Source organism: Lissotriton vulgaris, chromosome 1_2, assembly GCF_964263255.1.
Source record: "Lissotriton vulgaris chromosome 1_2, aLisVul1.2, whole genome shotgun sequence".
NCBI classification, from domain to species: Eukaryota; Metazoa; Chordata; class Amphibia; order Caudata; family Salamandridae; genus Lissotriton; species Lissotriton vulgaris.
Window position 1 is genome coordinate 195,642,617 of NC_141686.1, and position 23,924 is coordinate 195,666,540.

Sequence of the window (23,924 nt, forward strand, 5' to 3'; positions counted from 1 at the left end):
GCAAAGCCCTAGTTATACTTAAACACATTCTACATCAAATATATGAAATATATTGAATACGACTACATAGAATATAACTTATGCATTTTCCTTGGTTACATCTTTATGTAAGTTCTCTTATACATTTATCCACGTTTACGTCTTTCCACGTTATTTTCTCGCCGCTTCTCCCAATGTAAAGTTACACATTTAAAGTTACATACGTACACGAACTCTACTGTGCACGCTCTATATTTCATAAGCATTTATACACATTTCTATACCATTGCCCTTCATGTATACGGGGTTTCTAAACTTAATGCATTTTAACGTGTGAATACATTTACATTTCCTATAACATGTTATCACATTCGTTGGCCCTTATGCTGCAGTTGCCAACTTTTCATTACGATATGCATTTCATTCCTACGTTTATAACATATAAGTCTAAATATGGCTACTATATACTTTTCATTCAAATTGCGCTCTCTCACCTCCTTCTCTTGGTGACTGGCTGGCATCTATTCTGCATACTTGAAGAATGTGTGATATGAAAATCACTAAGGACGCGCTCATTTAACGTGAAACCAGGGGGTTTCTTCACTCATTTGAATGTGGCTTGGTTGTCTTGCTTCAATAAAGCCAATCATATGTATCTTAAGATCATCATATGTTTTATTTTAATTCATTTTCAGATGTTTTTCTCATCCACAATGTTTTTTAGAAATTCATTTCACAAATAAATCATTTCAAAGCATTACTTCATGCCCAATGCATTTCGGGTTAAAGGAGTAACCCTTCTTCAGGGGCTTGAAACAATGAAAACATACAGGACCTTAGCAGTCAGCAAACGAACCATAGGCAACTAAAAATGACTTTATGCATTGATTAGGTACTACATTACTTACATATATTATACCTTAGGTATTATGATTCATCAAAATTCGAAAATACATAAGCAAAAGCACTGTTTCATTGATGAAAAAGCGTACTACACATGAACATAGAAAAGTATCACCAGCGTTTAAAGTCGAAAGTAGATTGCATGGTATACGTAAGGCACTGCTAGGCACAGTGTGACAAGGATAGCGCCGTCTTCAACCTAACTAAAAACAATTTTGAATTGAGTGAGTGCACGGAGATAACAGCCATTGTATCTATTCTGCATACGTCATGAATGGACCTCGCTAGGCCGGGGAATCAAAGCAAAAGAGCTTTTTGGCACATGTTTGTTTGGGCACAATGAAAAATCCGTTTTTTTTTCCCCCCGGGTCCAATGATTACACTACTATGGTGCCTTCTTGGTGTGTTCACCATGTGCATAGCAATTATCCGGTCTTAGCCCGGTCCACGTATGGCTGTAACTATCCTCAATGGTTGCCAAGTATGAGGCTAAGCCCGAAACAGCTGAGGGATGGTTGGTCCCCCCCCATTACGTTTGCTCCCTTCCGGTTTTAATACTGAGACAGCTGATTTAAGGCTTGTTCTGTACAGCATTTTTATACCATGGTGGAAATGAGGACAAAAAAAAAAGAAAGAAGCAACAATTGAAACATAGAACACGGGGTACAAAATCTTACTTCAGGAAAAACATATATTTAATATAAATCAATCAGGGAAAGAGGATTTGGGACAACCAAACATAGATTGTGAGGTCACATGAATTAGCCTACACAACAACTATGTTAACATCTTTTCACATGTAAAGAGAAGGAGGCCAATAAATCAATGAACAACTACTTCAAAACAATTGATGCAGAGCGAAAAAGATGCTGTACTCGACGTTTCGGTCTGTGATGGCGATGAGACCGTCAGACCATCTTCAGGACAAATGGTTGATGACAAATCCTTTTAAGGAATATTTTAAGGAATATTTTTGCTTAATTCCTAAGCGTGAATCCGTGAAAGTTCTGGATTCAAATTCAGAATACAGTGTTTGTTAAGTTTGTGGATGGCTCTTGTGTATAGACGCGTGGTGCGTAATACTACGATGCCCGTTTGTCACGCTGTGCAATTTAGCCGTCTGGCAGTGGATTGAATTCACTTTAAACTCTTCCTAAGTTGCAAAACGCTTTTGACATGACCGACGTCAAATCAGAGTCGAACCATCGGTGCAAGACAGCACAGAAATGCGCTATATAATGCAAAACATTGTGCATTCCTGCCCTTTCCCTTTCATTCAACGCAGCAAGGTGTCTTGCTGCCTTGTGTTGGATGAATAAATGACGAATCCGGCTCTTAATTATTTTTACTTCAACCAAGCTATGGAGCACATCCATACTGCACATAGCTGATGGGCAGGACAGAACTAGGATAGGGGTGCCGCTCGCTGAGGAGATTTGGACCTTGTGCTTTGCCTGCCTAGAACCCCGCTGGGTAACTGTTGTCGGTGAGGAGAAGCCGCGTTAGGGGAGAAAGTTGCTGCCACAGGAGGACGGGACTGCGAGGCCCACCAGGCTGTGCGTGAATCACCTGGCACACCTGCCGCCTCTTCCCGTGTCTCCGCCCCCCTGCTTTGTGCCTTTGAAAACTCCTCGAGGCCCCCGCTTCGCGGGTGCCGCTCGCTGAGGAGATTTGGACCTTGTGCTTTGCCTGCCTGGAACCCCGCTGGGTAACTGTTGTCGGTGAGGAGAAGCCGCGTTAGGGGAGAAAGTTGCTGCCACAGGAGGACGGGACTGCGAGGCCCACCAGGCTGTGCGTGAATCACCTGGCACACCTGCCGCCTCTTCCCGTGTCTCCGCCCCCCTGCTTTGTGCCTTTGAAAACTCCTTGCGGCCCCCGCTTCACGGGTGCCGCTCGCTGAGGAGATTTGGACCTTGTGCTTTGCCTGCCTGGAACCCCGCTGGGTAACTGTTGTCGGTGAGGAGAAGCCGCGTTAGGGGAGAAAGTTTCTGCCACAGGAGGACGGGACTGCGAGGCCCACCAGGCTGTGCGTGAATCACCTGGCACACCTGCCGCCTCTTCCCGTGTCTCCGCCCCCCTGCTTTGTGCCTTTGAAAACTCCTCGCGGCCCCCGCTTCGCGGGAGCCGCTCGCTGAGGAGATTTGGACCTTGTGCTTTGCCTGCCTGGAACCCCGCTGGGTAACTGTTGTCGGTGAGGAGAAGCCGCGTTAGGGGAGAAAGTTGCTGCCACAGGAGGACGGGACTGCGAGGCCCACCAGGCTGTGCGTGAATCACCTGGCACACCTGCCGCCTCTTCCCGTGTCTCCGCCCCCCTGCTTTGTGCCTTTGAAAACTCCTCGCGGCCCCCGCTTCGCGGGAGCCGCTCGCTGAGGAGATTTGGACCTTGTGCTTTGCCTGCCTGGAACCCCGCTGGGTAACTGTTGTCGGTGAGGAGAAGCCGCGTTAGGGGAGAAAGTTGCTGCCACAGGAGGACGGGACTGCGAGGCCCACCAGGCTGTGCGTGAATCACCTGGCACACCTGCCGCCTCTTCCCGTGTCTCCGCCCCCCTGCTTTGTGCCTTTGAAAACTCCTCGCGGCCCCCGCTTCGCGGGAGCCGCTCGCTGAGGAGATTTGGACCTTGTGCTTTGCCTGCCTGGAACCCCGCTGGGTAACTGTTGTCGGTGAGGAGAAGCCGCGTTAGGGGAGAAAGTTGCTGCCACAGGAGGACGGGACTGCGAGGCCCACCAGGCTGTGCGTGAATCACCTGGCACACCTGCCGCCTCTTCCCGTGTCTCCGCCCCCCTGCTTTGTGCCTTTGAAAACTCCTCGCGGCCCCCGCTTCGCGGGAGCCGCTCGCTGAGGAGATTTGGACCTTGTGCTTTGCCTGCCTGGAACCCCGCTGGGTAACTGTTGTCGGTGAGGAGAAGCCGCGTTAGGGGAGAAAGTTGCTGCCACAGGAGGACGGGACTGCGAGGCCCACCAGGCTGTGCATGAATCACCTGGCACACCTGCCGCCTCTTCCCGTGTCTCCGCCCCCCTGCTTTGTGCCTTTGAAAACTCCTCGCGGCCCCCGCTTCGCGGGAGCCGCTCGCTGAGGAGATTTGGACCTTGTGCTTTGCCTGCCTGGAACCCCGCTGGGTAACTGTTGTCGGTGAGGAGAAGCCGCGTTAGGGGAGAAAGTTGCTGCCACAGGAGGACGGGACTGCGAGGCCCACCAGGCTGTGCGTGAATCACCTGGCACACCTGCCGCCTCTTCCTGTGTCTCCGCCCCCCTGCTTTGTGCCTTTGAAAACTCCTCGCGGCCCCCGCTTTGCGGGAGCCGCTCGCTGAGGAGATTTGGACCTGGTGCTTTGCCTGCCTGGAACCCCGCTGGGTAACTGTTGTCGGTGAGGAGAAGCCGCGTTAGGGGAGAAAGTTGCTGCCACAGGAGGACGGGACTGCGAGGCCCACCAGGCTGTGCGTGAATCACCTGGCACACCTGCCGCCTCTTCCCGTGTCTCCGCCCCTTAATTAACGTCCCGTATAAGACCTGGTGTTACAACGCGTTAGCGGGACGCGTGTGCGGGACACATCCCGGGACAAAGCCCGGACTAAGGGCGGACCCTCTGAGACCCTCCGAGAACTGAGGAGACTGGACTGGGCGCATCTTTTTGTCCTACAGGTACTGATTGCTTCTGTCATTGCCCGTGCCCGTGCCCGTGGAGAAGTGTGGCTCAATGGTTAGAGCGGCAGACCTTGATGCAGAGTGCTGGCCAGGGACCAGGGTTCGATTCCCGCCTCGGCGGGATCGGGCTTAAAATTCCTCTGACTGGATATTCTCGCCTCAGTGCTGAATCTAAGCATGGGCCCCACGCTGCAACTCTGGGCAATAGCTTGCTTAGTCTCCACAACGGCCCCCGATACACAAGGGATGCCTGGTTTCACCATGGGATGCCCAGGAGTGGACACCTCACAAGGAAAAGCCAGGAGGGGTTCCCTTGTGGTAGGAGTACAAGCGCCGGGATACTTACGGGTGACTGTTCGCGCTATACAAATACAACACATTTACATTTACACATTACTTGCTCTGACTTGTTTGCTTTATCAAACTAGCCTTATAAATGTCTTCATTAAATATAGACCAGCCCATGCATGACAAACAGGGAGTGCTGCTAAATGGAACCTTGGACAATTATTTTTCTAAATCATCCCCTGATCCCGCAAGGGAGATCGTCTTGGCGGAGCGGCGGGCGGATCGACGCCGTTCCGTGGAAAGCATAAAAAATGGGTCAGTTTTATTGACATCACTTCCCGCCACTGGTTTTACCGACACTGACACTGAATTAATAGTTAATGAGTCGATGAACTTATTGGATAGCCAGCCCTTGGAAGCGAATGTGGTTGTGCTCACACCAAATACCTTACCCAAGACAGACGCGAATGGGTTATCCTCAACTTCACATGCAAATAGTCCAAGTACATTGAAGGGAGATGTTCTGCCTTCAGTGAAAATACCCCGTAATAGGGCCAAAAAACTGACACCCTTCCAAAAAATCTATGGACCACCACCGAATAAAAAACAGCGGAAAAGGGGGGATCCGTTACAACCCAAGTTGAGCTGTTGTGATTTTGGCAAAAAGGCGAACAATATTGTTAAGGAACCCTGTACTCCACAAATTGATACCGAGGGGATCCATACATCATCTTCATCTTCAGCCTCGTCAAATTTGCCGGCAGACAAGGAGGACAGTATGGACACTAGTGTGGTTGTTAATGTACCAATTGAGAACAAGGGTCCTGTGACATTACTTGATATAGAGAGTTTGATTAAATCTTACTCTGCAAATATTTTGGAGAGGTTGATGGAAGTGGAATGCAGGCTGTGTAAAATTGAGCATGCATTGGGAAGCAAGGACGTTGTAATTAACACTGGTTCAAACAATGTAACTAACAAGATTCCAAACAATGCATCAAAAAATACACCAACTCCAGTTCAACCACCTAAAACTATTCCTATTCCTATCTCTATCCCTCCCTCAACTGCATCTACCTCCAAATCTATGGGGAACACGGTGATAGCGACTGTCCAACACCACCCACCCCCTAAACCTCCTCAACAAAAAACTTCTGACCAACCATCGTCAAATGTTACAAACAAAACCATTGGTAACATATCCAATTCACTTTTGGGGAAACCAATAAGGGAGGTGGGGGAAACCAGACATACCTGGGGGAAACCTAGAAGGACTCCTCTGCCTGAACTTCCACCAGAGGCAGTACCCTATGTGGTAGTCCTAACAGGGGTGCCTGTGCTTGGACAAAATAAGAGGGAGGGTTTCGCCCAATTAAAAAATAAGATTATGCATTGGCTGAGTATATATAGGCCAATTGCAAATCATATTAATGGTGAAATTGCCCATGTTCGTCGTCTTCAATGGTTGGGGGGTAGACCCAAAGACATCGATGGTGACGTGGTGGTGGTGAATTTTAGGGACCCTAATGCTGTTCATTTCATATTGAACTGGCAGACAGGCAGCTCTAATAATATAATAATCCCTAAACCACTAACATATTTCTATCGAAGGTCAGTGGTGTTTCCATCCCAGCACCATCCGCCCCAGTATCAACCATTACAGCATATACTCCAAACCCAGCCAAATAACCATCTCATTGCACAGAATGCTGGGAGCAATCAATATGCTTTGTATCCCCCTTTACTACAGAATGCAAACAATATGCATTATGTTCCCTGCCCTGTGGTAGCCCCAGACTCTATGGGATGGAATTACGTATCGGCTAAAACATACAACTACCAGAAAGGAAGGATGGATCACCTAAAACCCTTCACACCTCTAGAAACCTTTAATAGGTTTGACATTTTTAGCGGTCTAGATGATTGCGACTGATGTTTTTTGACTCGGGGGGGGGGGGGGGGGGGTGAGGGGCCTGAAACAACGAGTCTTGGTGATGTGGGTATTGTAAATATGCCTGACGTACTGGTTAATCCTCTGTCTTCTTGTTTGGATAAAACTGTACCTCATGATGTAAATGTATCCCATGATGTAAATATTCTATAAGAGCAGGTATTACCCACAACCATTTTGAGTAATAACTCATCCCTAGAGGTAACGCCCTTGGTAATACAACCTGTGCTTCCTATTAACTATGAAGAGATGCCTAGGGCTTTTTCTGAGAGGCCACTTGCTCTTGAGATGCCGATTAAAATGGTCTGTTGGAATATAGCTGGAGTTGTAAAAAACTTGAGGGACCCGGAGTGGGCAAACTATATAGAGTCCTTTGACCTCTGTTTCTTTCAGGAAACCTGGGTAGTGGAGACGCCCCATAGGGTGGGCTACAAGACCTACGGAATTGGTGCGATACCTTCTAGAAGTGGAAGGCCGTCAGGGGGTCTTTTGATGTGGGTGAAAATAAACTTAAGGGTAAAAATTGAGGAGATACCTACAAATTCTGTAGATATATTAGCTTTAAAAGCCACAGTTTGTAACGGGAAGAACTTATTTCTTGTAAATGTCTATAATAGGCCCCTACCCTCTTAAGGAGAATCACCAACCATTGCAAAATTAGATTGTTTCTTGAGTAGATTAGACCCCAGGGAGGACTTCGTTATCCTGGCTGGCGATTTAAATTGTAACTTCGAGCCAGTTTTGGGTCTTAGCGAAATCTTTGATGAGGAAGATCAGGCAAACAAAATCCCTATTCTGGAGAATGTTAAATCGGTTAAATGTTCAACACTGGGTCTTCAACTGATTAAATTATGTACGGAACACTCTCTTAGGGCTTGCAACGGACGGTTACCATCCGATAGCTCTAAGAAACCAACATTTACCAGGAACAATTATAAAAATAACCTAGATTTTGTGATTGCTTCTATTCCCCTCTGGCCACATCTCTTGGACCTTGAAGTTATGGAACGGTTTGAAAGCGATCATTTCCCCCTAAACTTGACGTTAGATGTCTCACTGTTTAACGATATGGTTCAGCAACTTACATCTGAGGAAAGTGGTGTTGATAATTCTGAGATCCATATTAGCAACAACAGAAGATCTCTGAAATGGCCATTTATACTGGGCCACAGTGACATCCTTAGTGAAATATACTCACTTCTTGCTGGGACTTTTGGACACCACTTAGCCGTAATGTTTGAGGATGAAACCAAAATGTCATTCTTGCCAATACACCAGAAATGTTTTGCTGACCTAAGATTACTAGTCACCAAAATGCCAAAAAAAAACCAGCAGAAGACCCAGAATCTGTCCCACAGTAAGCCATGGTATGACAGATCCTGCAGAGAGTCAAAGAGGGAATTATTAATTGCAATAAAGACCAACACCAACATGCATCAACGATTTTTGCATGCGCAAACGGTGCGATTCGCTAAAATCGTCCGTTTGCGAATGCAAAATCATGTTTTGAGATGCATCATGCATTTTTGGGAAAATCGCTATTTTTAGCGAATTCCAAAAATGCGATTGCTTCTAAGGAATCGCAAATTTGCGATTCCTCAAAAGCAATGCATGATTAATTTTAAAATTGCGAATTCGCAAATAGGGGGTGCAAATTACCACGAGGTTGAACCTCGTGGTAATTTGCGAAAATGTGTTAAAATGCTCTAATTTACATTTAAAAACACTGTCATGTTACAGACACACATGTCCTTAGGACATGTATGTTTGAAACATGCACTCCAAAATACATTTCAGGGGTGCAGGGGGGGTCCAAAGGACCCCCCCCTGCACCCATGGAATGCATCAACAGTTTGCGAATTTCAATTTGCGAATTCGCTATTCCCATTGATTCCTAGGGGCCTTTTGGCCCATAGGAATCAATGGGAATTGCGAAATCGCAAATTGAAATTCGCATAATATTTGCGATTCGGTAAAAATTGCGATTTTTGCCGAATCGCAAATATTATGCAATTTAAATCATGCATCCCGTTTTGCGATTCCTTATTTGCGATTCCTTAAAAATCGCTAATAAGGAATCGCAAAACGTTTTATTGATGCATGTCACCGATAGTCTCCAATAGATGTAAAAAGAGCAAGGAATAATTATAAATCTGTCCAAAGGGCCTCAAAGATAGCATGGGAGGAAGACAAATGGGCCGATTTGTTGCTAGCCGCCAGATCGCGTGATAATGTGGCTTTCTGGAGGCTGGTCGCAAATGGGAACCATGTAGGTAGGGTGGTCAAAGACGTTTTCTTGGATGAGCAAACTTGGGTCACCCATTTTACGAATTTATACAAAAAATATGATGACCCACATATGGACACGAGTGTGGCAAACCACGAACCCCAGCAGACCACCTGGTTTTTACTTTAGGGGAAACAGAGCTGGCAATAACCCAAATCAAATCTGGGAAAGCCCCAGGTTTGGACAAGATCCCGGGGGACCTATATAAGCATGACCTAGGAGTATGGGCACCTTACATTAATTATTTGTGCAATACATTATCTTGCACTTTAGAATTCCCTGAAAGTTGGAAGGGAGCGGAAATTGTTTTAATTTTTAAAAAAGGGAGATAGGATGGACCCATGTAATTATCGGCCAATAAGTCTAATGGACATCCTACAGAAAATCTACTCACGACACATTTTACTACGCGTGAGTGACTGGCTAGATGAAAATACAATTCTAACTAAATTCCAAGCCGGATTCAGATCAAAAGTCAGTACCATAGATCAGATCTTTAGATTCTGCTGCCTCTATTGGAAGTACATAGTGATTAAAAGGTGCCACTTATATGTTGCCTTTGTTGATTTAAGGGCAGCGTTTGATCTGGTGCCTCGCAATCTTTTATGGAAAACCTTGAGTGCAGCAGGCATGCCAAATAATCTTGTCGTTCAGATTAAAGAGTTACACGAAGGGAATTTTGCGAGAATTAGATGGGGCCCAAATGGTGAATTAACTCAAAAAATACCCATCGAACGTGGAGTCCGTCAGGGCTGCGTCCTGGCTCCTACGCTCTTCTCCCTTTTTGTAAACGATATTCCCTCTTTTTTAGAGAGATGTAAAAATGACTCTCCCAAACTGAACGGCGAAAAGGTGACATCCTTACTATTTGCTGATGATACCATTTTGATTTCCCAAACGAAAAATGGCTTACAGACATTATTAGATACCTTCAGTGAATATTGTAGCCAAAAGGGGTTAGAGATCAATGGGAAGAAGACCAAATGTATGGCCCTAAATCCGATTAAACCGGACAAGGGCTGTCTAACATTAAAAGGAGTAAAGTTGGAATCAGTGCCTCATTTTTCATATTTAGGGGTGACCCTGGATTCAAACTTTACTTGGAAAGCCCAAATGGATAAAAGTAAATTAATCTTTGCTCAGAATGTTAAACCAATTCTTAGGGAGCAAAGCCTGAGCACCAGCAAAGCGGTGTCCCCAGTGATGGAATTATTTAAATTCAAGGTCCAATCATCAGTCCTCTATGGTGCAGAAATATGGGGTCCTGGGTCCAGGGAGACTTTTAGTGTCCTAGACAATAACTTTATGCGAAGTTTGGTAAGGGTCCCGAGAGGCACCCCATTAGTACCCTTGGAACTGGACCTAAACTTTAAAAGAACTGACCACCAAGTCCTGATTCGACCTCTAATGCTGTGGGTTAGATTATGGCATGTCCCTGAACTCCAAGATTATAGAGACGGGCTAAAAGAAATCATGATACTTGACAGCCAGACTGCCACCCCATGGCTGAGGCACATTAAGACTTGGCTGAGTAATATAGGATTGAAACATTTTTGGGAGAACCCCGAGCAATTACCCGTCAATCCCAAACTAATTCTAAAAAGGGCCTTTTGGAGTTTCATATCAAATAGGACTGTAAGTAATACAACCAGTGGGACCTTAGTTTCAAAGTTCCTAAATTTTAAGGACGAACCCTCTTATGAGATTTTTATGGATGAAATAGAGCCCCCACTTGCCAAAACTTTATTCCTAAAATTCAGATATGGAAATCTATTAATTAAAACTACTTTGGCTCGTTGGGCTAGGAACTGTGATTTATCGTCCCCAGTAATAGACGAAATTTGTCCTATGTGTGATCACAACCAGATTGAAAACGAGCAACACATCCTCCTTTTCTGCCCCCTTTATGCTCAGGCAAGAAAGAGATGGATTAAACCAATATGCCTACTCTTAGGCTTGAGGTCATGTTCACAGGCTCTGAGAATCCTAACAACAAACACATCTCAACAGATAACATTTAGTGTCAGTAGATTTTTACTTTCTATCTTTTATCAAAGGAAAAAAATGGGGCATCAATTGTAACTGAACTGATTTGCTTGGAATTGACGTGATGGTCCATTCTATGATTTATGAATGTATTGTTTCCGCTCCAATTATCTTCCAACTTGAATTGTACTTTTTTAACTAACGTTTTTTTATGCAGTGATATGTTTTTATTTATTAATGAAATGTAATGTAAAGTATGCATTGTTCTTTTATGGCATTTAAGCCGAAATAAAGAATTTTGAATTTGAATTTGAATGTAAAGGAATGATTAAACAAATTAGCATTTGATGCAGGGGGAAATCTATTGGTTGCCACCTACACTGGAAGGAAAGGCACAAATGGTCATAAAGAGGTGTAATAGAGAGCCACATTCTTAACAATCTGAGGACTTTCCTCTCTTGCTTATGGACAGGTCCCAGTGTTAGCCCTCTTGTTACAAGGATGGACTGTGTGACAGGCACATGCAAAAGATCTTGCACAGGGAGAGATACCTCTGGGCAGATCCTCAACCTTGCCTCCCAATCAGCTTCACAGGTTAGGTCAGTACTTTGTTCAGCAGTAGATCTCCATGCCTGGTAGGATGAGAATGTAAATCCCCAACTCTACCAGATGCATTATAGGACCGTGCAAGGGTGAAGCTACTCACAGACTTCCAGGTCCAACAGGCTAAAAAAAAACAAATGCAAACCCCTGTCTTGTGTTACAATCACTGTGTCCTTGCAGTGGTAGCAATTCACAACTCCTGCGGGTACCCAAGCACGTATTAACACTATGCATATTGTACAACCACCACGATATCACTTTTATTTCTTAGTGTATTTCATGAGAATAAAATTAGGTCCCAGAGAGTCTCCAGTCACAGCTGCAAGGCATGTTAGCACAATAGAGTAATAAAATATACACTACAGTGTATTACAATCACATGCACAAATGGGAGTTTTGAAATTCACAAATATGACAACTATTTATGAAGGCACATGGAATACGGTGCAAATAACCACAAAGTAAATTGGGAAGACCGAAGCAATCTGGCAGCTTTTGTGGATTAGAGGGGTTAGTAGTCTGCATCTCACAAGATTGGGAGAAGCAATTGTGAGACCAAGTGCAAATGCAATTTCCTCAGTTTATTCAAATCAGCATGTCGATCCTTGAGACGATTTTTAGAAGTCTTAGCATGGAATATAAGAGCACCATCAATTGTTTCACAAGTAGTTGATCGTGTAGTGTTGTTGCATTTCTTGGCCAACAGTGAGGATGAAGTTGTGTCAAAGGTTCCATGCACAAACCGTGGACCACTCCTTTGATGCAAGGTAACACAAGGCAGCACATGGTACAGCTTAACATCACTTTTTTTTACAATCAAACACAAATCACAATTTGTGGTGATTGTAAATAGCATCTATCCGTTTTTTTCCTGCTGGTTTGCAACGAAAAAGTAACTCAAACCTGATGCAAAGTGTTTGCATATATAACCCAACGTTCCTAATCAGTGTTCCGGTTATGTGCTCAAATACCATTATTTTAGAGTGCTAATTCATAATAGTGATTTGCCAAATGTGAATTTTCGCAGAATACGTTTTAAGAATGTGGCAAAATGCTCCATGCAACTGAATCTCGTATTCAGTGTGGACACCTCAGCCAAAATAGGTGGACTTGCAAGTTTTGGGATGAACACACATACATGGTAGGCACATTTGTATCATCAGCTCAGTTGTAGATTTACTCCTGTGGAGGATAGTATTATGCGAAAGTTCAGGGAAGGTGGCGGGGAGTAAACAAATGCAAAATGTGTGTGGATGTATGGGACATGGTGTCTTTATGGGTCATTTGTGTACCATTTTTTTCCACATGCACATGTACAAAGATATGCCTATAAGAGGTCATGTTTTGGAGGAAACATTAGGCATTGAACTTCTGTAGCAAGTTTGACCGTTCTGATTGCCCATATGCTATGAACATGATGTGCATCCACTGCAATTGGCTTTGCCAATGTTAGCGATGTTTGTAGAATGGTGCCATAAGCAGTGGCAAATGTAATAGTGGCAGGCGGGCCCTCTTGGACTGCTACTCTGTATACTTCCAAGATGGCCACCACTGTGCTTTATGATGCAATGCAGCAGACATGTTGGTAGAATAATAACCATTCAAGATAGATGCCCGCAATGGCAATGGTTGTGATGAAATACTCCAAGCAGTGCATATAGTGCTAGTAGCAGGCAGCGTATCAGGGAGAAGGAGAGAGAGAGATCGGAAAGCAGCACTGCTCGTTATTAGGAGAGAGTGGGTATGGAGAGAGGGGTAAAGAGTGTGATAGGAGCCAGTGGGCAGCAGAGTAAATACAGAAGTCATGATAACTAGGGGTGATGGTAATATAGAAAAAGGGTAGGAGAGAACGAGTGGGATAATAGGAGAGACACAGAGAAAGAGAGAAATGGAGAGAAAGAGAGAACAAAGTAGGACATGCCCTCCCATCAAGTTATTCAACACAAATGCCGGAGAATCATTCAGAATAAATAATTCCGTGATATCAGCAGTGAAAGGATATTCTCAACCAATGAAAATACAGGATGGAGCTTAAATGCTCCAGCGGTGAGACAAACAATTGGATAGGGAGGAAAGCCATTGATTCAGGAGCAAGGCATTGATATGGACAAGCAAGCCATCCAATCAAAAGCAAGAGGAAGGCCCAAAGCCCACTCTAAATATGTGTCAAAGTATTGATTACAATGCTGTCCTTGACAGACAGTTAAAGCTGTCTGCCTCGAGACCCCAAAAACTAGGTAGGAAACCAATGTCAGAGGAAATGCTTGGCCTTCACTTGGATACTAACCTCCACGAAGAATTAGAGAAGTCTGGGTTACAATGGTAATCTTAATTTTAAATATAGTATTTAGATTTGTGCATGATGAATGAGGTTTAAGTTTAATAAAAGTAAAGCAGTAATTGAACCCTGTTTTATCAAGGGATAGTTGACTGTCCATGCCCTAGAGGCATGGAAGTTCTTTAGGGATCAAACAGGCTTACAGCGGTGACCTTTAGATTGCACCTTGTGAACCCTGGCACTACAATTGTGACCCGTGGCCTCAGATATGGCAAGATCAGTGCCAGATACACAAGAACTGCTCGTCCTCATGACCTTACTTGGGGCTTTACTTTTCTTGTTTTCAGTCAGTTTTGTATTACACTAATAGTGATAAATATGAATGTATTCACTGTTTGTGTAATAAAAACATGGAGTGCAATTAGCTGGAATTTGACACTACCTGACAGCTGAGGTAAGTAAAAATTGTTTTAAATGTGGGTGTGTGTGTGCTTGCAAGTCAGGTATTTTGCTGAATTGATATCCATGCTTCTAAGTGTCTAGCCTTCATCACCTCCCTGAGTAAACCTTCAGCTTGCTTTGCCCTCTATCCTGAGGGTCATATGTAAAAGGCTTATACCTGGTATTCATTTGTTGGTCCAACAATAAGGTTACGGGACACTTGTGTAAACTACTCCAGTTGTTACAAGATGCCCTGCATCTATGTTTTATTCAGATGCAATTAAGCCACATGTATTTAATCCGTGGATTTCTCAAAGTTTCCAGGTTCCTTGCCCTAACCTCTCAACTACTTGACCAGTTATGATCATGGCTGTTGTGTCCTGAAATACACATTCTAGTGTCTCGACAGGCACAGGGTTAGTAGCCCCTCCCCCTATGGGAGTGGGCACACTTGCAATCCACACCCATCCCTCACAGGCATCACGAGTGATGTGAGCCTGCTAATAAAAGGGTCTGGGTGCATGTGCTCGAGGCCAATTATCTCATCACTCTGCATTGTGTCTGTGTCCATCATTTTGCTATCACATGTGGGCCTGGCGCGGTGGAGGGAGAGAGAGAGGAAAATGGAGATGTGGAGCCCTGGGAGAGCACACTACAGGCTGCAGTCAATCCACAGGTGCCAACCTCATGCAGAGTCGAGGCAGCTGCAGCCTGCAATGAGTAAAGACATCGCCACCTAGTGAGACCCAGGGCCGCCCCTGGCAATACAAGCCAGCACACACACAAAAGACATACAGGGTATCGCAGGCCGCACAGCCCACAGCAGCCCTCTGCCGATACTGCAATTAAGAGGGCACGGCCACAGACCTGGAGGGGTGATCACCCCTACAGCAAGCGAAAGCACAGGCCTGCAAGGTGTCAATGGAAGGCGCCAGCCTATCAAGATTTGCCCATACACAAAAAAAACCAAAGTGTGCACAGACACTGCAAGAGCCCCAGGAGAACGTGCGCACACGCAAGCCCGGATAAAGTGCCGGTAACAGTACCACAATGGCAATGTAGAAGGTAGCGCAATGCATCCCATAGTGCCTGTAGTGCCCAGCATAATCCAGCACTGTTTGGCACCTCTTCAAATGACGGGGAGAGACTGAAATACCCCGCAGGAAGGCCCTAGAAATGCAAAGTAAACAAGCAACAACGACAGCTACCACCAGCAAGGATAGAAGATCCACTAGACAACAACGTCTCAAGGTTGCTATCCCCGCGAAAGGCACAAGAAAGACTGGTGCAGAGTACTCTAACCTCAGTGGCTGTCTGACGCCACCACAAGTAAGAAGAGTGCACCACACGCCTCTGTCGGTGAATGACCACCACCGCAAGGAGGAAGCACAGGCACGGCCGGTGCCGGAAGAGGGCACCCTAGCAAAGAAGAGCACGCAGTCCGAGGTGCGCGCTGCATGCACCCAGAAGTTCGCCAGCCTAGGTGCACGCCCAGGAGGAAAAGAGACCTCTCCAAAAAGAAAGAAGTGCTGCTGGAATCAGCAGGGAGACCCCATACATCTCCACAGTGGCAACGGAGCCCAGAAGGGGCTAAATGCAGCACAGTGTCCTCCCTCACACTGCTTCAAACGGGAGTCATCAGTGACCCAAGGCTGACGAGAGGAGAGTAGCATACTATGAGTGAACGGCTCACCACTGCCCGGGGAAGACATTCCCTGGAGAGGGAACACCCGGAGGAAGAGTTTTGGACAGATCACTACTGCCCTTGGAAGCCATTCCATGAAGAGGGAACACCTGGAGTGGGAGCGTTAAGAAGCCACAGCCCACCCCTGCCCGCAGAAGCCATTCCTTGGAGAGGGAATGCCCAGAGTAGGTGCGTCAAGAAGCTGCTTGAAGAAGGAGCACCCAAGATGAGTGGCTGCTGGCCATGCAGCTGAGAAGAGCAAATGAAGGTTTGCCTGAGTGGTCCGGAGACCATTGAAGTTCAACGGCCCCGTAGACCTTGTTAGAACATGGGGCATGTCAGTGCACCCGAAGAATAAGAGTGGAAATTGTGTCATCCAGAAGAGCTGAACAAACGCTGGTGCATCAAAGACAATGAGAGAAGAAGCACAAGGACTTGTAGCACCACAAGCCAAAAACACCTCCAAAGACACCAGACAGCTACCAAGGCAGACTGACGGCCATAGCGACAGCAACAAGGAAGAACCACACATAAGCTGCAGCAAGCGCAAAAAGTGTTGCTCCCATCGCTTCACAGTGAGACCGTCCTGCCCCGAGTGTCAGCAGTTGGAGTTGAGTGTCCCTGCTCCCGACCGCAAATGCCAGAATTGCAAGACAAGATTCAGAAGAGGCAGTCATGTGGCAACGATGTCCATCCAGCAACTTCCTCTCCTAGTTAATCATCGCCACCTGTCGTCCAGGCCCAATGGTAGCTACGTCATCAGTAGTTTGAAAAGGAATCACTAGCACACCTAGTTTTGAATGTTGAACTTGTTAATAATATAGCTTTCATTCAATTCTGCCCTACTGTGGCGTGCTTTGGGTGTCATAGGGCTGCCTATACCTAGGTTTTCTCAATCTCATAATGGAAGGTACGAGACGTGCTGTCACGACCTGACCCAACGCAAAGCAAAATTAAATTTACACTGTCTTTTTAAAGTTACACATTGAATCACTAAATAAACATTTGACTCATTGTCCTTTTGTCATTGGATACTTATATTTCAAAAGTTCTTAATTGATCATCATACAGAAGTTTTTCAAACCAATATGCGCATGAATTCTGTATCTACATCATACAGTCTTTTATTCATAACATAATACATCAAGCTTTACATATCATTAACATTGTGTGATAATGCAGCTCAGTGGTGGAAATCCATCGAAGAATATGATGGTTGCCGACTGGCCCGATGCATTACGGGACATAAGGTCCTTCCTCTGGTGCCACTGTAGATAAAAAACATTCATAGGACCATGTCAGTGCATTTGCTTCATTACATATTGGTTTGAAAGACTTCTGTATGATTATCAATTGATCAACTTTTGAAATATAAGTATCCAATGACAAAAGGACGATGAGTCAAATGTTTATTTAGTGATTCAATGTGTAACGTTGAACAGACAGTGTAAATTTAATTTTGCTGTGCGTTGGGTCAGGTCAAGCTACGTCATCAGTGCCATGTGCATGACACCGCACTCAGCAAGAAACGTGGAAGTGTGACCGGAGGGTTTGCACCAAGAATCGGACAACCAGCTGATGTCAGAAGGGGAAGTAATGAGTGGCAGGGCCGGACGATGAAGAGAACCCGAGCTACAAAAGGAGTGAGTGCTGACACAGCGACAGCAAGGGAAGAGGGTGATAATCCAAGAAGGAACTGGCAACTGCGCAGGGGGAGTCCGAGAGTAAGCCACACAGCATGCGCAAACCGAGTCTCAAGCTGTACGTTTCTCAGCGTGTCTATCACCCCTGTTATCAACATCTTAACAGCCCAAGAAGTTCAAGTGAACGGACGCAGGTGCCTCCCCAAAGGACATGGAGGTACCTGGCCACTCCCTGCCTCAGGTGATCGACTCCAGACTACTAGTCGCCTGAATTCATCAAGGCAATTCATCACCTGCCATTGTCCCGATTCACCACACGGCTGCCAATGCTACCATGCCAGTCCTCATCATGTGCTTCTATCGACACCATCTCGAATAAACATGGAGTGGAGCCCTACAATATCGCCAAAGTAGCCAACTAGAAAACTCAGGCTACCTGCTAATCTGGTCTGCACCTGAACTGCGGCAGCGAGAGCATGTCATAACCAAGACCCATACACCCTTGAGGTTTGTGCAAGAGACTGGGTACTGGCTCATCGGTGGTTTGCAGCTGCCCCCCAGCCGGCACACCCGCAGCCCCATCGCAGCCTACCAGCAGTCCCTTGGCAATCACAACGAAGGGCCTCCCCAGGCGGGAGAGCTGGAAGAGACATTGCCCCGCCGACAGGTCAACGGACACAGCAAGACAGTCTTCATGCGACACAGAGATAATCCGGTGAACTTTCACCATGGACTCCAACCATGATCTTGACGTACCCAGTTAATGAACTGTTATTAACCACCACAGACCATCCTTAACGTCAGGAGAGTGAAGCAACGCCAGACCTAAAAACGTGTTAGTACTGGTATGCTGCGAGGATGCCACTGACGTCTACAAGCCAGAATTTGTGTTCTGAATCGCTCAGGTTAAATTATGAGTGCCCGCCGAGGTCGTCCTGATGCAGTCAGAGTCACCAGCCACTGCCTGCTGTCTTCCTGCTGCCTGACTTGAGAACCTGATTGACCCTGTGGTATACAGTTAACTGTTGTTTACCGCTACAGGTTAGAGAAGTGTGGCTCCATGATTAGAGCGGCAGACCCTGATGCAGAGGTCTAGCCCGGGACCAGGGTTCAATTCTCTGCCTCGGAGGGTCTTGGGCTCAAAAATTCCACAAACCTGATAATTCTCGCCTCGGTGCCTAGTCCAATCATGGAGTCCCACTCTGCAACTCTGGGCAATAGCTTGCTTAATCTCCACAACGGCCCCCACAACGCTAAGGATGCCTGGCCTTCACCTTGGGGGTGCCCAGGAGTGGACACCTCACAGGGAAAGCCAGGATGGGTTCCACAGCGGTATTCATACAAGCGCCTTGAGACCCTTGTGGGTGAGTAGTGCGCTATACAAGTATTAATTTACAATTTATAATTGTTTTTGTTTTTCATTAAAATTTGGGAGGAATGTTGTGTCCTGCAAGACACGTTCTGGTGTCTCGACAGGCACAGAGTTGGTAGCCACTCTCTCTATGGGAGTGGGCACACTTGTACCCCACACCCATCCTCACAGGCGTCACGAGTGGCGTGACCCTGCTAATAAAAGGGCCTGAGTGCACGTGCTCGAGGCCAATTATCTCATCACACTGCATAGTGTCTGTGTCCATCATTTTGCTGTCATGTGGCCCAAACACAACAATGGCTTTGACTTAACAGCTGGTACTATTTACACAGGGCCGCATCTCAACCAGCAACGTACCTCATTGGCTGTTCAAGAAAATTACTGTCCTCAGCCACTTCTCAGAGATCTGTGTTAAAGATATTCACCATGTTATGTTATGTTATGTTATGTTAGCTTACCTTATCTAATATATATTTGTATAGCACACAACTCATCCAGTAGTGTATCCTGGAGCCGAACCTTGGAATACAATGCAGGTTCTTTTCAGACAATACCCATCAGCATAGTGCAGCCATTTTCGTAGACACATTTTGTTTACTCCTAACTTAAGAATTGCCTGTCTTCAAATGTTTCTCCTCTTGTGTTTAACGTTGTCATATGATATGCAGGCACCTGATTGTTGCCTTGGAGGAACTAAGCGCCACGGCTGATTGTTTAATGCTGATGCCTGTACGTCTTCACTTGAGTGCATGCTGTGATGTTGCTGCTCACCTTAGCATTCAGCTGTTGTTTAACTTCTCTTTTGCAATCCGAGTTTGAGCCGGAATGGCTTTATAAGGCACTCCCAGATTATTTCTCCTCTCCGCGAGGGTCCGCGTGCGGCGGCGCAGTGCTCATGACGAGCCCAGCTCGTCATGCTGCACAGTGGAGCTGTGCTTATGACGAGCTGGTCATGTCATGACTCTGCCCACTCCAATAGAACTCCTGCACAGGCGGGGAATTAGCCACGCATGGGCCGGCCGCTGCAGTTATGACGAGCACAGCTCCTCATGAGCACAGCTCTACTGTACCTCATGACGAGCTGAGCTCATCATAAGCATGGAAGGGGTTCAGGAAAGGAATCAGAGAACTAGGCCAACACTGATGATACTTGGATAGGTTTATAAATCAGATCTGGACAAGATGTTGTTAACGTAAACAAGCTTTGGCAAAGCCAATTGGTCTGGCTATTTTAAAGGTCAAAGTGCTTCTCCATTGGTTGGTGAGTATATGTGTTGGTTGTGTGTATGTGCGATGGCGTGTATGTGTAAATAAGAGTGTTGGTGAGGAATTAGTGAGTGCATTAATGTAAGAATGAATGATTGAGTGACATGGGTATGTGACTGCATATATGAATGTTTGAGTAATGAGTGCACAGATGTATGGAAAGGTGACAGTATAATTGGCTCCATAGATCAGTGATCCATTGAGAGAGATAGTGAAAGTCGGCAGATTAGAAAACAATATAAAATGACTAACACACCGTTAATAGAGCTCCCAGTAGTGAATATACGAAAGAAACAGGCAGGGGACCAAAAATCGCTGCCCCTCTCCTGTGTTCCTAAAAAATCATCACTTCGGGTAAACTATCTATATCTGTGTGCGCTCTCTAAATGCACCTATTGCCAAGATGCAACCCTTGGAACAAGGACAATCAATGTATATATGTTAGAGGTGCTCTACCATCAATAACATCATGTTAATAAAGAATCCTCATTCAAATTTCACAATGTCTCCATTTCTTTAAGATGGCAAGTTTGTCTGAATTATTTGCAAACCTGGCGACAAAATAATACAATTGTGCAACTGTACTGACAGGGAATATCCACAGAAATAATTGTACAAACCTTTAAATCGTTAGGGGCTTGCCAGCTCCTCAAATTAACAAATGCATTGTTAGCTTAAGTATAAGCATAGAATGAAAAACAAATGTCCAAATCCATTCCTCAACTCTTGCAATAAAACAGCATCAACTATTCAGTGGTCAATGATCCTTTCTGTTCATTTGGACATGTTTTCAAAACGGGAGACAGCACATGGACTTCTGGTTTGATTGTAATGCTATTAAAAGCACAGGGCCCACTTTATCAAGGCTTGCTTCGCGTTTTGGCCACTCACACACAAACCCTGACATGTGATTTATCAAGCCATGCAAAGCCACTTTGCGTGGCCCTGAGTGGCTTGATAAATGAGGAGTAATGCAATGCAGTGCAAATTTCTGCGTTGCATTGCTTTGCCCTGTGAAGGTATTCCACGTGCCTATTCGAACTCAACTCTTATGGATTTTTACGCATTTCCCAAATTTACCATTGCTGGTAGAACTGAGAATGCGTCAAAAAGATACTCCTTCTCAGGGGAGGCATAACAATATCTTTATTTCCCCTTGTTACTTCCTCTTTCAATGTGCGCTGCATTCTTCACCACACATAGAAAGAGGAAGATGCCTCTCAGGTGCCCCTTCCTGCACAAGGACAATCCTTCATCAAAACAGGCACCCTGGCACCATGGTGCAATGATACCTGCATTGGCGCTAGGCAGCCCATTGTGCGCCAGTGCTGGCGAAAGACAGGAATGCACCAAATAGTAATACATATGGTACCTTACCTCTACGTCCCTCGTCCTCGACCCAGTCATCACACATGAGGTATTTCACACGACAGGAAACAAAACCGGAAACGCTTTTAGACTTCACCCACCCTCCTGTAAGGTGCTATAACACACCTCACCACCAGAAGCATATCCTGTTTTGTTTCCTGTCGGATGGAATTCTGATGGGTGACGCTTGGGTGAGTGCATGCACTTACCTGCTACGCCTGTCCTGTGGTTTCCTTCTTTGCTGGGCCCTGGGGGTGCGCGTGGACCTCCGTGGGATTTTGGAAGCCGGGCTGCTGGGCTTCGCGTGCTTTCCTGGATTGCAGGGGACCTGGGTTGCGGGGCCTCTCGGGTCCCCGGGGATTTCTTCTTGTCTTTGGACTCCCTGGCTTCCTGTGCTGGTCAGGCGCGTGTGTGCGTCCCGAGGCCTTCTCTGCTTTCTACCTGATGCCTGAGGGTTCCGGTTCCTTCTTCTGCCCTGTGCTTTTAAGGTTTGTTTCGCTGCCTGGCACGCCACGGCTCCTCGCGTCCTGGCCATTCCTGCATCCGGCTTGTCTGCCTATGCTGGGCGTGCTCGCCTCCTGGGACTCGGAGCTCGTCTTTGTGGATGTCCGGTTTTGCCTCTGGTGTGCGGCGGCCGTTTCTCCTTGGCTGCAGGGGCTGGAGGCTCCTGGATGGGTCGGACTACGGCTGGGAGGCCAGTTCCGGCTTCTGCTCCTCATTTGCCTGTGCAAGCACCTGGGTGGGCTCTGGGATGCTTGTCTTGTGTCTTGGTTGGAGGGAGGGGGTGACGTCATCGTTTCCTTTGGAGTCGGTGCCTTCTGGAGGTTTTCATTCGACGGCCGCTGCTTCGGCCCCTCCTTCTTCCTCGTCAGTTCTTTGCTGTGGCTCAGCTGCTGGGTGAGTGATTCTTCATTTATTTGCCGGGAATCTGATGTTCTTTCATTCCTTTGTGCTACTTGTGGTGCTGCTGTGTGTCCCAAGTCTGCTCTGTTTGCTGGTTTGCTGTGGCTCGTGGGTGCTGCTTTGCTATGGGGAAACACCACAGGAAGAGAAAGCATGTCTCTCCTGTTCGGTCTTCCTCTTCCTCCATGGATAGTGGGGATTCTGCTCCTGCTGCTGGGAGTGCCAGTTTGGATGACACTAAGCGCCTGAAGCGCCTGATTTTGGAGACGCTGTCTGATCTCAAAGCTTCCAGGAAGGGTACTGGGAGTCGCTCTGAGGCTGCTGCTGCCCTGTATTCGGATATTTCTTCCTCTGCTTCCTCGGATGAGTCTACATTGGGCGCAGTGGATCTGAAGGGAAAGTACATTTCCAAGGACCTGATGCCTGATCTTCTTTGTCATGTTCGGGAGAATATGGGCTTCCCTGAGGACTCTGTGCCCAGCACCTCCCAGGACGCTGTTCTGCCGCAGTTTCGGAAGCCTGTGGCTTCTTCCATGCCCATCCACCCCTTTGTCATGGATGTCCTCGTTAAGGAATGGAAGGACCCGGACCATATTTCTATGCCCAGGTTTATGTCAAAGCTCTATCCTTTGCAGGATATGGAGGTTGCCCTGCCTGATTCGGTGCAGGTGGACTCTATTGTTGCTTCTCTGGTGGGTCGGCCTTCCATGGCGGATGATAATATCCTGAAGGATGGCGTAGATATAAAGATGGACTCTGCTCTGAAGAAGTCCAATGCTGGCTCTCACCTGGCCCTTCGGTCGGGAGTGTATGGTGCATATGTTGCGCAGTCTTTGCTGGCTGACTTCAAGACTTTGTTTTCTGCAATGCAATGCAGTTGTCCGGAGTTGCTGGAATCTATGGAACGTCAAACGGAGTTCCTTTCGGACATAGCCTTTGACTCGGTCAGGGCTTCGGCTATGTCTTGTGGTTCCTCTTTTGCTGCCCGTCAGAACTTGCTGCTCCGGGGTTTGAAGACGGATGCTGCACAACGATCTATGGCCTTAAGAGTGCCGTTTTCTGGTACTCATCTTTTTGCGGACGCCCTGGAGGACAAGCTCCTTAAGGTCTTCAAGGAGAGAAAGCATTTGTTATCATTCCGTCATACTCCTTCTCATAAGGGGTCCTCCTTCTCGAATGCCAGGTCCCTTCGCCAGCCTTCCAGATTTCAGCAGTCCTCGTTTAAAGGCCAGCGTGGTGCTCGTAGATCCTTTCCTAGGAGGTTCCAGAAGAAGCCCCCGCCGGATGGTGGGTCTGGCGCTCCTCGTTCCTGACTACGCCGTTCCGGT

General features: G+C 46.5%; 1 pseudogene; it reads left to right on the top strand.

Moving 5' to 3' along the window:
- Positions 1 to 5,202: 5,202 nt before the first annotated feature.
- Positions 5,203 to 19,878, top strand: LOC147734905 (uncharacterized; annotated as a pseudogene).
- Positions 19,879 to 23,924: the final 4,046 nt, after the last annotated feature.